At 40.0% G+C, this 17,345-nt stretch overlaps 1 long non-coding RNA gene across 3 annotated transcripts in view; it reads right to left on the reverse strand.

Annotated features, from left to right (window-relative positions):
- LOC125930819 (uncharacterized) overlaps positions 1-17,345 on the reverse strand; it is a 149,682-nt gene that overhangs the window by 122,785 nt on the left and 9,552 nt on the right. For all 3 annotated transcript variants that reach the window (XR_007460261.1, XR_007460259.1, XR_007460260.1), the window contains exon 2: positions 6,537-6,676. This is a non-coding gene — a long non-coding RNA (uncharacterized LOC125930819). The remainder of the gene's footprint in view (positions 1-6,536; positions 6,677-17,345) is intronic.

The following is a 17,345-nucleotide window of genomic DNA, read 5'->3' on the forward strand; positions in this document are numbered from 1 at the left end:
GCTAGAATGGCAGTGGTGGTTTTGAGAGGTTTGGAGGGTGGAGGGAGTTGAAAAAGGAACTTGCCTAATGAGGCCTCTCTGAAGATTTACTGCTGTGGCTGCTACGGGGAAGAGGGTCCGGAGAAAAGATGTTCTGCCCTGACTAGCTTCACAGGAAATCAGACAGGGCTTGCATTCTCTGGCAGGCAGAGAAGAGACACTGCTCAGCCAGAAGCATCTACAGACTTCCAGTTTAATTGTTTTTAAAGAGCCCCTTCCACACAGCATTTGTGACCCTTACACATGCTGTTCTCAAGGCAGAAAACCAAATAGAGAAACCATGCTGGATGAAAGACATTCCCAATTTGTCCTAAGGATGACCACATCATTCCTGGGGGTACCATTTCCTCCCCTGACTGCACCTCTCAGGTAGCTCAGAGCTCATCCTGCAGCCATTAGCTTCCTGGCTGAGAAGACACAATAGACCATCCATGGTGGTCAGAACACTCTCTGTCATTTGCCCGGTGGATTAGGGGTTGACCTCTCCCCTGTTTCCCCAGAAGGACCCAAAGCCCCTCTTACTTCCAAGGACTGGAAGTGAAGTTCTACAGTGCAAATTCCACAGCACTGGGGCCTGCACTCAAATAGGATGCTCTCTTCACACTAAAGGAGCTACAAAGATGAAACCACTGGTGGAAAATACTACCTTTCAGGTGAGAAAGTTCCATTTCTCCACCTTTGGAGCAGATATGATCACTGCCATTTTACTGACAGTGAACAGAAGTGATCTGCTCAAGGACACAGAAATATTTGTCCTTAGAACACCCCTATTCCATCCGACCGCTGGAGGATATGCACACCCTGCTCCCATGGACTGGCTGATGTCATCTTGAGAACTCATTCTGGGTAATAAATCAGAATCCTTTAAGGGGAAAAAAGATAAATGGGGTTCTGGGTGTTTTCTCACAAAAGACAGGAAAGCAGCCCATCTGGTCCACCATGTAAATCACAGTAAGTGAGGCAGAATATGGAGAGAGATCCAGAGTTCAGGATTCCAATCCCGTCCTAAAAAGAGGCTGAACTGGGTTTGAATAAAGTGAACTCAACTCATCATGAAGCTCAGATTCAAGGAAAGGCTGAGGTGCAGCCATGGTGTGGGGAGAAAAGCAAAGGAATACTCCAATGGCAGAGACAGGTTCTTTGCTCATTTGTCTCCAAGACAGGGAAACAGAGTAACAGGAAGAGGGGAGTCTCCCCTTCTTCACTCAGTGGTGTGTAGCAGCAGGTAGAATGAAGTGTGAGGGAGGTGTGCTTGCGACAGGTGAATACGGATGCTGGGTTCTGCCAGTGGTTCTTTAATCAGCTTCAGAAGCCTAGTCGGTGCTGTGAATGTATGCGTGTGTGTATATGTGGGTGTAAGCATGCACATGCTTGTGAGAGACACCAAAAGGCGGAAAGACAGAAGGAATGCGAGAGATTCACAAACATGTAGAACAGTGTATTTTCTAGACATGCTTCTGCATCCTTGAATGAATAGGTGCTACAAAGAACTTCTTCCTGAGGAAACCTAAGCAAAAAATAAGCACTTCACTAACATCTGTTCTCAGGAAAGATAAAGGAGGTTGCTAGTTGCCTACTGAACATGTTTTCCCCTTCCTCCTTAGTAACAAAAACCTGATTTTGGGAGGTGTGGGAGAAGCAAATTGCCAATGAAGCTTTTATTTCTCATTTCTCCCTTGTTGCTAAGTTCTGGCCAATACGATATAAAGTGAATTTATCTGGTGGAACATCTAGGAAAGTTCCTAAAAAGAAAAACAGACAGATGGCAGCTCTCTTGTCATTGTAAAGTACAAAGCTAGGTCCTGATGATATCAGAGTAGGAAGGTAGAAGTAGCCCATGTCACTAATGGCGTCTCAGTGGCTGCATAAAGACTGTGGGTTTCCCTTCCCAGATTTCTTTTACAAGAAAGAATAAATCCCTAATTTGTTTAAGCCACTGTGACAGGATCTGTGTTATTAGCAGGCAAAGCCAATTCCTGACTGATACAGAATGCAAGCTGCTTACTCTTTTCTCAGTACATGGGTAGTACACAGGACACAAAGAAGTGAAGGCTCCTGCTATAAAGTAAGTCAATAAACATAAGGAATAGGTTCTAACTCAGGGCTATTACCAACCTTTAAGATGCGAATGTCATAACCGTTAATGTCACAGACCTTTCTAAAAAAACGTAGGACTCTGTAGACAATCTCCTTAGGGAAATGCATACGCACATTTACATAGAAAATCTTCACACACAATCTTAAGCATTTTATGCAATCAGTGAAGCCCATCCATGAAGCCCTTGTTAAGGATTTCTGCATTAGGTTATAATTACTTCAAAAGGCAGAAAAGAAGGGACTAGATCTGGTTTGGCTAATGGTTAGTACATTTAGAGTCTTTTTCTCAGGAAAGCTCAGGGGTAAACTGGGTCACCTGGGTAGTCATAGTCTTTCCAGGAGCTTTCTACAAGAGCAACCTAAATCTTCTGGATTTGGAATTATATGGTGAGATCATTTGGTGCAGGAGAAATCAGATGTTATTCAGGCCTGGTAGGCCCCCTAGGACCAAGGCACTGGCTCGACCATTACAGGGAGCTTCAAGAGCTTTTGAGACTAGTTGTAGTCCTAGGTGAAATGAATGAATGAATGAATGAATAAGTAAATAAATAAATAAATAAATAAGTGAGCTAATTCATTCTGTAAACCTGAGCAAAGGATATTGGGATGGGCTTTGTGACTCAATGTGAACATTTTCAGAGAAGTATACATTCTTTTTTTTTTTTTCCCTCTATGACTTTTTTTTCCCAACATATGAAATTTATTGTCAAATTGGTTTCCATACAACACCCAGTGCTCATCCCAAAAGGTGCCCTCCTCAATACCCATCACCCACCCTCCCCTCCTTCCCACCCCCCATCAACGCTCAGTTTGTTCTCAGTTTTTAAGAGTCTCTTATGCTTTGGCTCTCTCCCACTCTAACCTCTTTTTTTTTTTTTTCCTTCCCCTCCCCCATGGGTTTCTGTTAAGTTTCTCAGGATCTACATAAGAGTGAAAACATATGGTATCTGTCTTTCTCTGTATGGCTTATTTCACTTAGCATAACACTCTTCAGTTCCATCCACATTGCTACAAAGGACCATATTTCATTCTTTCTCATTGCCACGTAGTACTCCATTGTGTATATAAACCACAATTTCTTTATCCATTCATCAGTTGATGGACATTTAGGCTCTTGCCATAATTTGGCTATTGTTGAGAGTGCTGCTATAAACATTGGGGTACAAGTGCCCCTTTGCATCAGTACTCCTGTATCCCTCGGGTAAATTCCTAGCAGTGTTACTGCTGGGTCATAGGGTAGGTCTATTTTTAATTTTTTGAGGAACCTCCACACTGTTTTCCAGAGTGGCTGCACCAATTTGCATTCCCACCAACAGTGCAAGAGGGTTCCCGTTTCTCCACATCCTCTCCAGCATCTATAGTCTCCTGATTTGTTCATTTTGGCCACTCTGACTGGCGTGAGGTGATATCTGAGTGTGGTTTTGATTTGTATTTCCCTGATGAGGAGCGACATTGAGCATCTTTTCATGTGCCTGTTGGCCAACCCGATGTCTTCTTTAGAGAAGTGTCTATTCATGTTTTCTGCCCATTTCTTCATTGGGTTATTTGTTTCTCGGGTGTGGAGTTTGGTGAGCTCTTTATAGATTTTGGATACTAGCCCTTTGTCCAATATGTCATTTGCAAATATCTTTTCCCATTCTGTTGGTTGCCTTTTAGTTTTGTTGGTTGTTTCCTTTGCTGTGCAGAAGCTTTTTATCTTCATGAGGTCCCGGTAGTTCATTTTTGCTTTTAATTCCCTTGCCTTTGGGGATGTGTCAAGTAAGAAATTGCTACGGCTGAGGTCAGAGAGGTCTTTTCCTGCTTTCTCCTCTAGGGTTTTGATGGTTTCCTGTCTCACATTCAGGTCCTTTATCCATTTTGAGTTTATTTTTGTGAATGGTGTGAGAAAGTGGTCTAGTTTCAACCTTCTGCATGTTGCTGTCCAGTTCTCCCAGCACTATTTGTTAAAGAGACTGTCTTTTTTCCATTGTATGTTCTTTCCTGCTTTGTCAAAGATGAGTTGGCCATACGTTTGTGGGTCTAGTTCTGGGGTTTCTATTCTATTCCATTGGCCTATGTGTCTGTTTTTGTGCCAATACCATGCTGTCTTGATGATGACAGCTTTGTAGTAGAGGCTAAAGTCTGGGATCGTGATGCCTCCTGCTTTGGTCTTCTTTGGAGAAATATACATTCATGTTCTTGGGTTTTAGTAGATTTTGAATAGTCTTATGAGACTTCATATGTTTGTGAGACACACTAACAAGATATTCTGAATAGTAGGTTAGTTAATGAAAATGTAACAAGATATTTTACTTATAGAGCAGCTGTTCCAATGTTTGGGCATTCCATGTCAAGCTGCTATGAGCTGATCTAGTCCAAAGAGGCTTTACTGAAAGTATGTTGTAATAAACAGTGTCCACTGGGTGAATTTGCCTAAATAGTTTTTTGTGCATTATGTCTGTGGGAAAAGACATATGATATTTTGAAAGCTGTTTTGCTTTGATTCACTGGGAGTGAAGTAATTCTTCTTTCACAAATTCTAATTGTATGACACCATAGATTAGGCTTAATCCAGGTTGTAAAAATGTGTAAGTCCTACTGTATTAATTCCTCTTTGGAGGACATATATAATTCGTTTCTGTAGATCTTTATCATACATGCTTTCCTGTTCAACTATTTGCATATCTTTCACTCCTTAAAAAACAACAGCAACAACAACAAAAAACCAAAAATATAAAACCCCAAAACCCCCTCACAAACAAAATAGGCATCCTGATTCTATTCATTTCAACCTCTAAGAGTATATGAAGAACATAGTGTTTGTGGAGCATTTTCTCATATTTTTGTAGCAAACTAGGATATGCTGGGGGCATTTGTTCTCAAATTTCACAAAAAAATACCTGTGGAGTATGTTAAAATGCAGATTCCAAGGCCTCTCGAGGCTCTCATTCAGAGGGCCCATAATAGCGTTGGTAGCTGTTGTGCTTTAAGACAGCCATAATTTGTATCATAGAGCCAAAGCCCTTTTAGATGGAAGGGTGAAATTATTTGCTTCCTTTATTTGATTCTTTCCACTGGAAGACCTTGGAATGCTGTGGAAAAGTTTTGAAATAATCTTGTGCCAGACAATAATGGAAATAATGCCATCAGGGAAAAACTAGGAGGGAAAAAGTTTGGTTCTCATAACTGCATTGCCTGGGTATGTAACAGGGTTACATTTGATAACATGTGGTATGAGGTGTATGCCAGGAACACAGTTGATACTCAGTCACTGGGGTGAATTCTGATGTACTCCATCATTTACATGGTGCTTCCTAAATACTATGTCACCTTAAAATTTGAAAACATCCTTCTCAGACTATTCAAGTTATGACTGAATTGATGACAATATCAGGAAGAGAAACTTAAGCCCTTCTCAGATACTGTTCCATCTGCTTCATGCCATAAAACCACAGATGGTCTCTTCTCTCTTTAGGGGACTTTAACATTCTTGTTTTACAATGCTAGGAATTATAATATATACAATATGCTTCTCTGAAAGTGTCATTTATGTTTATAATATACTGTCCTTTAACCTAGAAACATGTATCATGTAAACTACAGATGTCTGTTTTTTTGCATTTATGTGGAGGGTCTCAAGTACTTGCTGTCTGTTTTCACTAAACCTTAGTGTGGAAAGAGTTTTTCTCTATGTTTGACTCCACTTGTGAGAGGCAGGCAAAGCTAGGCAGAGGAATGGGGCTGCTCTTGACAGGGGCCAACACTGGGGAGGGGTAATCTATAGTCAACAAGTCAACAGTGTTCAAGAAAGAGAAAGGTCAAATTAGGAGAAGCCCAGCATATTCATCATCAGGGAAGAGCAGCATGTGGATAGCACAGGACAAGAAGAAAGGCTGGGATGACAGAAGGGGGCAGGAGCCGATAAGAAGAGCAAGGAAGTAAAAGGGTCCAGGCCATTTTTCCATGAGTGGGTCTGGGATTCTCAAAACTTATTTTTAGTAGTATAAAATTCCATTCTCTGGATAATACAAGCCTTTTTGGGTCACATTTTAAGTAATCATTTAAGGCATCTAGTTCTTTTAACTACCTTCAAACACAGAATCTTCAGCAAACATTGGAATTTATTCACAGAAGGCTGTGGGGGGTGGTATCTAAAGGGAATTCACATCCAATATCTTCATGTGATATTTCTATAGCTTCTCTGTTGGTTTCAGCCACCTCTGAAGGCATTGGATGGTGCCACCATTCCATGGCCACTGCCCACCTGTGGGCACTGATGCCTTTGTCTGGGATAGAGGTCCTTCAGAGCTTTTCAAGCTGCCAATCCTTAACATGCCCAGGGCAGGATGCAGCACCCAGAGCTCTCTGAAAGAGAATGCTGCTGTGGCTAACCCCAATATGGAGAGAATAGTTCTTCCTACCTGGCTGTCCTACTTGGTCACCAGGTCCCAGGCATTATGGGACCTGCCTCCAGCCTCACAGAGCTTCTCAGGAAAATTCTTCCATCAGGTTTTGCCTCCTCAGGTCTCAAACATGAGTCTATGGAGGCTGATGTCAGGAGCTAGAATCAATGACATACATCACATTATTCTCTGCATTCTCCCTCTAAAAGCCCACTCTCTCTGGTTCTTCAGACACAAACCCTCTCACAAACGAATTCCTGAGACCAGCTCTACTGGTTCATTAGACATGGCTAATACATCTATATCCCACTGTGTGGAAAGTCAGACGTCTCTGCCTCTGGGGTTTTCTATCATATGCAGGCATTTACTGGCCTGATTTGAAGTCCCATAATCTGTGTAGACAGCATGAGACACCTTGTACTCACTTCCGTCATACATGTAGCTTTCTAGCATTTGCCACTTCTTTCTCAGAAGACTGGGAAACAGCTGAGGTAAGCAGTTGAGTTAACTTCAGACGTAGAGAACCTAAGATTCTCACATTATGGCTGATGCATACTTGCTAAAGTAGATCTATATCTTGGGATCTCTGGTATTTCCTGCACACATTCTAGGGTTCAGCTATGAGCCTCTAAGAGTGGGAATGTTGTCTAGGATCCTGTGTTGTCCCAAGGAACTTTTAGTAAGAAAGAGTAAAATTGGATAATGAAACTCTATGAGTATTAGTTACCTTTCCTCCTGAACAAAGCCTACTCTAAACAACATTATGATATAGATGAGGCTGGTCTGGTGGCACCATCAGCTCACATTTCCCTTTGCTTCTACCCCCACCTCACCCTATCCCAAGAACCTGCCTGTGGAAGAAAAGGCCAGAAGCACTGTGACCAGAAACAAAGCTCTGGGGTAAGAAAACAGTTTCAAAGCTTAGCCTTGCTGCATGACCTTGGGGAAGTTCCTTAACACCTATAAGCTTCAATTTTTTTATCTGTCAAATGGAAATAATCTCATAGTATTGGCATAAAGGTTGAATGAGATAATGTCTGCTCTACAGTTAGAACGCAGTAAATGAAAGCCATTATTATTATTGGTTTTCCCTTATAGAATTCTCCCTTCCAAGATGCCCTATGTCCTAGATACATCCTTTCCCTTCCCCCAGATAAAACCTGATCTCAGAAAAGCAATTACTTATCATAGCTGCTAAGTGCATTGTGCCTAAGGTACTAGCATAGTTGTGGCATACAGTGGACATCTAAATACTTTGAGTCCGTTAAGGTTCTAGTGATGGATTTGCAGACTATGTTACTACTGAAGGTATTTGCATTATTAAATCATGGTAACAAACTTAAAAAAGTGTTTCATTCATTCAAGGAACTCATTTTGGACACCTACTTTATGTCAGGTACTGTGTTAAGTCCTCACTATATGTATAGTAGTATTAGAAGCTGATAAAATCTCTGTACTTGTGGAACTTTGAATCTAACAAACCAAAAAATGATAATGGGATTTCAAATACTGGTGACTGTGTAGTATGGGAAATAGAGAACAGAGCTTTAGGGGGATTAGGAAGAAAGATAGTGAAAAATGGATTAAAAGGGAAAGATTAAATGAACAACTTAAATTCTAAGTAAAAGATCATTCCAACAGGATGAGAACAATCACACATAAGCAGCCCTAATTTCAAATGCTCCCTTGATTGAAATTCAAGATTGCACACCAGCTCCCCAAAGTAGTTGGGTCTAAAATTCAGTAAACCATGCCTTTATGATCTGACTCAGGACTAGAGTCATTCCATAAAAATGTATATTCTGGAAAATGAAAATTGGCTCTTAAGAACTTAATTGGAAAAATTCTCTTCTCCTTCAGTAATCAAATGCATGTACTTCCTTTTCCCTCTATTATTAAATTAGGATCTACAAAAACCTAATGAAATTATATAAATATTCACAAAATTACTTATGAACAAACTTTTACCAGTTACTTTGTATAAAAGCATATTTCATTTAAAATGGGATTTTTATAAGCAAATAATCTTTTACTATAAGTTAAAATCTTGGAGGTTTGGAAGGGCTAATAATTTTGTGCAATATGTAGTTTTTTTATTTTCGATATATTTTTTCAAAGGATTTAGATTTCGTTAACACTAATAACTCCTCCTACAGTGGACCAGGCACTGTGGTAGGCACGTTTATAGAGCTTTTTCTCTTTTAATCTCATTTAATCATTGACATCACCCAGTGAGGTAGATTTTATGCTTGTTTTACTGATAGGAAACTGATGCTTAGAGAGGTTGAGAGAGTGGGTCAAAGTCATCTGCCTAGTAGAAGGAAGAAGCAGCATCTGTACCTCCAGCCTAGAGTTTTGTTCACTAGGTGGCAGTACAAAGACTCTATGGCTAATAATCTTGGCAGTTTAGATTTTGACTTTTATCTGAAAATGGCTTATAGTTCATTCCCTGATGATTTACAGTCTGCAAATGATGTGGATGAAGTTATTCCATGGAAGCAATTGGTCTGGTTGTGAAGGGAGTTTGAATCACCTTTGTATGACAAAACCACCAAATCCCTTAATGATCTGAATCTTGGGTTGCAAGGGGAAAAAAAAAAAAAAAAAAAGGAGAAGGGTGGGCAAAGAGCAACAAATAAAGAGAATAACAAGCTTTTGGTGTAGCAGCAAGGAGCAAGATACTCTGATTACCATAAGAAATTCCCATATGAATGAGAGAGACCATGCTCAGGACCCAGTTACCTGCATGTTGTAGGCTCCTGAAGGCCCTATAAACATTTATACTGGAAATGCTGCTAAAGTTGGTATCAGAACTCTTCACTGTGAAAAGAGTGGGCATTAACGTTCACATACTTCTTATAGGAGGCTCACTGAAACTTAAAACTTTGTACTCATACCCATACCCAAACTAAAACTGCTAAGCACTGTAAGATTCTGGATGATTCCTGGAAATACATGACACTTGGTTTCAAGAATGTGCAAACAATAACCAGTTAATTTCCATTTCTTTCCAGTGCAGAAACTAATGTGATGGCCCGATTTCATCTTAGATGTATGTTCCAGAACTGTATTACATTTTGATAATGCCAAACACTACACAAACCAGAAATGATGAGAAGCTAAAGCCTACTGAAGAGGTGTTTAAAATCCAAAATCAGTATTTATAGTATAGAAATGATCCAGGCTCCTGCATGACAGGTGATGGACAGTTAGTTGGATTTTTAAGATACTGCCTATCTGGAGCATGTATACTTTCAAAAATAGGAAAATATGGAATATAAATTTGAATTTGCTATGTTTAAATTCTTATTAAAATTTTAAATACAATCTGTATTTTACTATCCCTTTATTTCTATAAATTATTTGTAAATGACTTAAAAATATTAAAAAATGAATTAATAAAAAGGGCTCATTGGCCCAGATGGTGAATGGTGATTACTTTTTCCTGCTGTACTGGAGATTGTTGAGCTCTAGTGTATCCTGATGTATATCAATAATTGAATGAATAAAGGATGACTCTAGATCCAGTTAATAAAGGCGTGAGGGGTTTTCAAAAAGAATATACAATAAAAGAAGGTAGACTAGAGAGGATATCAAACTGCAGGAAAAATAAATTGTAATTTTCAAATTCAGGCATTGAATAATGGAGACAAATACAGCTATAGGTTGTATTGTAGCAAACAGTGGTCTTTTCAGCTTCAGGGAATCCTATGCCTATTCCTGCCCTTCTCATTATCTCAAAGTTATAGGGTAGAGCCAATTCCACACCTCCTTTAGTTGTAAAGTTGGAGACAGCTCTGCATGCCTACAGATATATTCTCTTATGAAGACATTGTGAGAACAGTCTCTTGACTATGAAAAATAATACATTTATACCTAAATGCAACTTTTAATATTTATTTATTTTTGGGACACAGAGAGACAGAGTGCAAGCAGGGGAGGGGCCGAGAGAGAGAGAGAGAGAGAGAGAGAGAGAGAGATACAGAATCTGAAGCAGGCCTGGGCTCCAAGCTATCAGCACGGAGCCTGACGCAGGGCTGGAACTACGAAGCACGGGTCGTGACCTGGGCTTAACTGATTGAGTTACCCAGGTGTCCCCCTAAATGCAACTTTTAATGAGTCTACTGTTTCTATAAGCCAGTAGCAACTCACTGCTTTGCAGCTTGCAGATTTATACTTTATGCAACACCCATATTTCACTCCTGCCTGCTCAATCGACAAATTTGCACAGTGCAGCTGCATCCAAATATGGCATGCTTAAAATTGATGATATATATGCAAGAACAGTTACCATAGCATTTTTGTATTACTGAAAAAAACTGGGATAACTGATATAACCATAAGTTTAAGAAGGACTAAATAAATCACAATTCGTTGATATTCTGGAATATTATAGACCCACATAAAAATGTATATATTGGCATGAAAACTTGTCCCTGATATACATTTTTGAGTGAAAAGAAGAACAATATATTTAACAAGATCCTTTGAAAGAGAATAGATCCCCTCTATGTAGATATATTAAGTATCTATTTCCTTTTACATGTGTATGTAACACACGTACACATTATAGAAACATACATATTATGTGCATGTATGGAATTACTGTAAGGATACTCATAGCCTTGTAAGTGATAATTTCTGGGGAGAAGGAATGAGGGTAATGTACACTTTTTATTCTAAACATTTCTGGATTGTATTCTTGTTTTACAAGAAGGTAATACATTTATAATTTAATTTTTTGTTTTTGAAGTTAGAGCATATCTGCTGTCAAGATTGTATGTTTTAAGTGGAGGGCCACTGTTACATGCCTTCTCCAAAAATGAAGTATGTGTAAAACTGGGTCTGCAGTGCCTGACTTTTTCTCTCAGGTTCAGATGTTTCCTAGCGTCGTGGATCTGCCATTGTCATTTTCTCTTTGTAGCATAGAAAAGGCAAAAAGAGGTAAAATGATTTTTTATCATCATCCAAGCTCTTGGTGGCGGAAGGTCTCAAACTTTTATATTCCAAAGGGCTACACCAGCAGGCAGGAGAAGCTTTGGACCAACTTGCCAGTGAATGACATGATACCAAATTTTATTACATATGAAGAATTAGAACTTCATGTGTGAAACAAACACAAATTACAGACTGCCTGCAGGACTTCACAGTCACTTCTGAGAGGCGCAGAACTAAGACTGATGGGTTTTTCCAGTCCCAGTCTCATCCCCCAGCTACTGGGAACACAATTACTGAGAAAAATGCAAAGCTGAATTTCAAATGATATCACAGGGATAATTTTTCTTTCTTTTTTTTCTCTCCCCCTTCCAACTTAATCAAGGAGTGCTTTCTTGTTTGCTGGTTGCTTGACCATAAGATATCTTATGTAAATTCCTCAATAATGGAATGATGGATAGATATGTTATAAAAACACATATGGGCCTGCTGCACTTTCCCAGATATTTGCTTCTTCAGATATGTATCAGTTCTTCCATCCTCTTTTTAAGAATTCATTCATTCACAGGAATAAAAGGTACAGCACGGGGAATATAGTTGATGACATTGTAGTAGTGTTGCATGGTGATGGATGGTGACAACATTTGTGATGAGCACAACATAGTATATAGAATTGTTGAGGGGCTCCTGGGTGGTTCAGTTGGTTGAGTGTCTGACTTCAGCTCAGGTCATGATCTCACCATTCGTGAGTTCGAGCCCCGCGTCAGGCTCTGTGCTGACAGCTCAGAGCCTGGAGCCTGCTTTGGATTCCGTGTCTCCCTCTCTCTCTGCCCCTTCCCTGCTCATGCTCTGTCTCTCTCTCTCTCTCAAAAATAAATAAGCATTAAAAAAATTAGAGATTAGAGTTGTTGAATCACAGTGTTGTACACCTGAAGCTGATGTAACATTATGTGTCAACTATATTTTTAAACAATTCATTCATTCATCCATTCATTCATCTCTGCAAACAGTGAGCCCCTTTATGTATGAACATGAGCTCACATACCTGTATGTGTGTGCAGGTGTGCGTGCACCTGCACGCGTGTGCGCACGCACACACACGCTCCTGGTACTGGGATGGTATAGCAGGCCCATGCAGTTAGTCAGTTACTAGAGAAATCTAGGTGAAAGAGAGCTGTGGTCCTATAGCCCTATAAAGGAGCTCAGTGTGTACCTCCTGCCCAGAATTTGTGTAGGCAGACAGTTCCTTTAAGGGTGAAAGGCTCGTCTGTAAACTGATTTCACATCAGTGCTGCCTGCTGCCACAGCCTAGCACTGGAACCGGCAAGGCCAGGGAAGCGCCTTCCCCGGAGGCCAGCCTGGCAGAGACTCAGGAACATAAAACACATTCCAGTGGTTGCCATCTGGGTGCACAGCTGCCAGGAGCAGCCAGTGTGTGGCCTTGAGGCCTTGGGGTGAGCCAGGGGAGGGCAGGTCTGATGCCAAGGCCTGCAGAAAGCGGCCCACAGCCCATTTGGCTCTATAGACTCTACTTGTTACTGAGAACAATACTTTTATCTAGAAAGTGTGTTGTGGGAGGTTGGAATCCCCCACGTGGGGCACGGGAGTAACTTTGGCACTCCTGAGGCTATGGAGCTGGGGAGTACTCCATGTACCTTTGTGCTCTTGACTCAAGCCACAGGGAAACCCCAGAATTACCACAAAGTCATCCCAATTCTGGCTTGGCATCACCAATCAGCTAAAAGCAATTTTCAGAAGATGCTTTCATCTAGCACTTAGTGCATACTTGCGTCCAAGTGTGTGTGTTTACTGTAGGTCTATTTTTAAGAATGAACACTCTTGATTTTCACTTTTGCAAATAGATGGGAGGGGGGTGCCCTAATGCCTGTTAGAACTTCAAGGGATTGGTTTTCACATGAGAGAGCTTCAGAAAGGAGAAATGGTTGAAATTATCTGGCAGCAGCTTTTGAGGGACACTTACCATGTATTTACTTTTAAAATTTCAGTTCATTTGAAAGCTAGTATAGTTAAATTAACCAAAATCTAAATTAAAAAAAAGTCCTCAATTCTTCCAGGCCTACTTCACATCATCAAACTAGGCCCCGCTGGAGGCCCCATTAAAATGGCAGCTCCCACTGAGAGAGAGACAAAAGCCCCCTCTCTGAATGGGGATGCTGAAACAGTGATGGGCTCTCAGAACTGCTTTTTTTTTTTTTTTTAATCCATTAAAAAAAAAGTTACCTCTGCATTGACTGTGAGAGAGTATTTATTTAGCTCTCCACACTGTGGGAAACAGAGGCGTTCTCCCTTATAAGGACACCCAGACCTTCTTGGGAGAGGAGAGAAATATGAATCCATAACATGGCTGAACAAATTCCTCCTCGCAACTGAATTCATGGAATGTTTTGGATGTGAACAGCTTAATTTTGGTGTGGTCTGGGACAAATTAATATGACTTAAATCCCACCTCACAGAGGAAGCTTCTCTTCATGACGTGGGTGGGGTTAGCACACTCACTTCCCTCAGAATTCTAACAGTGCTCTCCATTACATTTAAATGTGTCTCCCCCTCTGTGCCAGCAAGAAAAACTTCAGGAATAAAGAAATCAAAAAAGGAATAGAGAAATCAAGAACAAACTAAAAATGTACCTAAAAAACCTAATTGTGTCAAATGTCCAGTATATGACTGTGATATTTCTTGCTACATGAATGTTACGAGAGTCTTCATGCAACAGAATAAATGCTCCTATAGGGTCTTTGTATTTGGGGAGTAAATATATTAAACACAATGATTGCTCTTCCAGTATTTCTCATGAAGCCCTGGGAATGGCTATTCCAACCACAAAGAGACTAACAAGGAAGTATCACTCTCTTCTTTCAGAAGATGAAAAGGCTTTCACCATAATCCTTAATCAGACACTTCTGTTCTGTCACAGAGAGCTCAGTCTCTTCTTTTTTATTAAAAAATTTTTTTTAAATTTACATCCAAGTTAGTTAGCATATAGTGCAACAGTGATTTCAGGAGTAGATTCCTTAATTCCCCTTACGCATTTAGCCCATCCCCCCTCCCATAACTCCTCCAGTAACCCTTTGTTTGCTCTTCATACTTAAATGTCTCTTATGTTTTGTCTTCCTCCCTATTTTTATATTATTTTTGCTTCCTTTTCCTTATGTTCATCTGTTTTATATCTTAAAGTCCTCATATGAGTGAAGTCATATTATATTTGTCCTTCTCTGACTAATTTCACTTAGCATAATACCCTCTAGTTCCATCCACACAGTTGCAAATGGCAAGATTTCATTCTTCTTGATTGCCAAGTAATAGAGAGCTCAGTCTCTTTAGCAGAGACTTAAAATGAGCTTTGATGTCATCCTTTCCAGAACTAAATTTCTTTATTTTTGCATATTGGAAATAAAAAGAATTACCACCTCATATGGGAGTAGGTTCTTGAGTCAAAGCTACTGTGAATATCAGCTATGTGCTTTGGATTTAGGAACCCACTTGCAGATTGTTCACACACTTTACCTCTTTAGTTACCTTGTATTTGTAGAAGGGGGTAGTAAGAAAGATTACTCCTTGATGATCAATAATAGAATCGCTTGTATTTGGCTTTAAAATGCATCATATGCTTGTTCTTTCTGCAGACATATGCACATGATTATGTTTGGGTTCAGTTAATGTTAAAATTAGATCACTTTCCCTGAATAACTGATCATTGAGAGAAGTTCTCCAAGAATCAAGATGGGTTGTTAGGCACTTAGGGGTGGAATCCCAGGCAAGATGCCATTTTTGAGATGCCCCTAGGCTAAGGTAACCAGATGAGGGTGGTTACATGCACTTAGAGACCATGAAATGTGGAGAACCAGCTGACAACACCACTCTATGAGAACTGTCTCTGTAGTGGGAACGGGTGTAAAGGCAATCTAACACAGGGCTCCTGTTCCAGACTAGGCTCCTCAGAACACGTGTCTCTCCCTATACGCATTGATAGTACATCATTTTTCTATCAGAATAGTATTTTGGCCAAGAATAGTACAGCTGTGTAATTTATTACCACCGATAGAAGCCTCTGAAAATTAATCAATAAAAGGTACAAATGTTTGCATCCCTTTTTCACTACAGGAATTATAGGCCTTTGGAAGTACAAAGAACATCCCTGAGAATGGGTTTTCAAATGTTTTTTTTCCCCTAGTAGTGGATTCCCTTAAAAAATAAAATAAAAATAAATACAGGCCTACCTGGAATTCTAATATGTAAAATAACACTAGGGCATCTTACTGAATGAGGAAAATTTTAAGGGCACCGGGGTGACCCGGTTAAGTGTCGGACTCGATTTCAACTCAGGACATGATCTCACCAGTACATGAGTTCGAGCCCCACATCAGGCTCTTCGCTGACAGCACGGAGTCTGCTTGGGATTCTTTCTCTCCCTCTGTCTCTACTCCTCTCCTGCTTGAGCACTCTCGCTCTCTTTCTCAAAAGAAATAAACATTAAAAAAATACATAAAAAATAAAATGAAGATAAATATAGGCCTACGTGGAATTCTAATATGTAAAATAACAGTAGGGCCTCTTGTTGAATGAGGAAAAATTTAGGGTTCCAGAAGCTTGTTTTGAAACTCACTGTGTTAATATGATTTTTAAATTTCCTGAACAAGAAGTTGTATAAGTCATCTGAGAATGCAACAGGACAGTAACAAACAGATGTCCTAAAATATTAGGGAAATTGGATCATTTTACTATAAGAACACACACTAAATACAGAGACAAAGAATGAGGGTTTTCAGTAAGTGACCAAAGGTTATACTACTTTGTGACAAACTCAGGACCCAAATTCATTTTTTCCCCCACTTTCAAGCTACCGTATGATGCTGTCTTTGGAGCCTGGAATGCCTTTGAAATCACGCTGTATGACACTCTAATCAATTTTAATGATCTACAGCTTTTAGAAGTTGGTAAAAAAATTTTATAGCAATGAACAACTTTCTACCTTTTTTTATGCTACCACAAAACTGATCATGATTCTCAGAGATATTTTATGTTAATAAAAATCATTTATATTTCTTTGGCCTGATATGCATGGTTTAAATACCGTCACTTGCATTCTGGAGCTGGACATAGGACATGACATCCCTGACCAGTAAATCCCTTGAATGAGTGCATTTTCCCCCTCTGTGCATGTCTCCTTCTCGTCCATTGTCTGTCTTCTTTTCATGTCTGTCAGGCGGTGGCCATGACTGTGCACTTATAAAGGTCAGTGACCCAGCAGAGAGGGCAGGCCCTGCAGAAGGCCTGTTGATGAAGCATTTCAATGCACACTGAATTTGTTAGCTCTCTGGCTTACTCCCAGGGGCAGGGTACAATTGTTTCCTGTGTGGCATGGCACCCACCCGGAACTCTTATGGTATGGGCCATTCCAACCAGGAATCTCGAAACCACATCCTACAAAGTAAACACCCAATATTTCCCAGCTTACTACATTCTTTTATCTGGCTCTCCTTCCCTTGATTTGTCTACATACTCAATAAAATTAAAACAAAGATTTCCCTTACTTACATGAATGGTCAGTCACAGAGATGTTTTCAAAGGATTATTTGTAAAATGGAGAGGCCACATGGACAGTAAACTCGCATCTTTCAGCTGAAGAGTTTAGAAGGTGATGGTCCTAAGCTGCTTCCTATTACACATACTAAATTAAGCAAAAGCAGACTTGATACTTCTCTTGAGATTGTCTCAAGAAAGGCAACCATTTGTTTCTCTGTTTGGAGCATCTACCTTTTGGTAAAGCAATGATGATCTAGAAGTGGAAACCACTGATTGAAAAATGAAAGGCTCATCTCAAATTTCAAACTGCTACAATCTTTGCTGCAAGTAAAGAAAGGCAGCTCTTAG

Source organism: Panthera uncia, chromosome A2 (assembly GCF_023721935.1).
Source record: "Panthera uncia isolate 11264 chromosome A2, Puncia_PCG_1.0, whole genome shotgun sequence".
NCBI lineage: Eukaryota > Metazoa > Chordata > Mammalia > Carnivora > Felidae > Panthera > Panthera uncia.